Raw genomic sequence first — 880 nt, 5'->3', positions numbered from 1 at the left:
GCCAGGCGAGGGAGCATAGGAGAACCAGTAACAAAGACGGCTTTCACCTACAAAGTCTCTCCATTGCTCTAGTTAGGAGGTGGTGGTCAGAGTGGGATACTGTGAGGGTTGCAGTCATTGGTCCTGACAAAGTCGAAGGTCTGATCATGGAGGGAGGGGGAAGCTGAGGTAGGGCAGAGGACAAGAGTAGGCTTCATGAGATCAAAAGGATGTTAGAACGATTATCTACCCGGATACTGACATCTCCAAGAAGTAAGAGGCCTAGTGTGAAGAAGTTACATCCTAAGCTCTTCAGGGATAAGGGAAGCATGCGCCACGTGGGTAGCCTCCCTAGTCTAGCACCCAGTATATAGCCTATGCAGAGTGAATACCTGGGGGCTGCTGGGGGCGAAAACAAGGTCCCTGTGACAGGACCTGAAGCCTGGGGGTCTTGGTGACAGGAGTGGGCCTAGTTCTTTGGTGTAGAATTGAGCCTTGAGTGCACTGGGAGGATCATATTGCAAGGAACCCCTCCAAGACTGGAGGAAGATGCATCCTCTGACAATGTACACTCTGTAGGCGTCCCAAGGAGCTGGGCTGGGTATTAGATGGGCTCCAAAGCATTTCCTCAGGTGGCAATGGGCGGATCCCTGGGAAGGCAAAGCTGTGCAGGAAGAAAATGGCAAAATGCTACGTCCCTTCAGGGAAAGCCCCTTTCTCGAGAGCAGGGAAGGCGAGGCAGTTTAGGCTGGGTCAGTTTGTCCCTGCCCTCAGAGTCTGTTGGTGCTGGAAAAAGAGGGCCTTATTTTATTTATTTATTTATTTATTTATTTATTTTTCTTTGAGACAGTGTCTTGCTCTGTCACCCAGGCATTTTATTTATTTATTTATTTATTTATTT

This window comes from Mandrillus leucophaeus, unplaced genomic scaffold (assembly GCF_000951045.1).
Source record: "Mandrillus leucophaeus isolate KB7577 unplaced genomic scaffold, Mleu.le_1.0 Scaffold388, whole genome shotgun sequence".
Lineage (NCBI taxonomy): Eukaryota > Metazoa > Chordata > Mammalia > Primates > Cercopithecidae > Mandrillus > Mandrillus leucophaeus.
Note: the sequence above shows the minus strand (reverse complement) of the source record.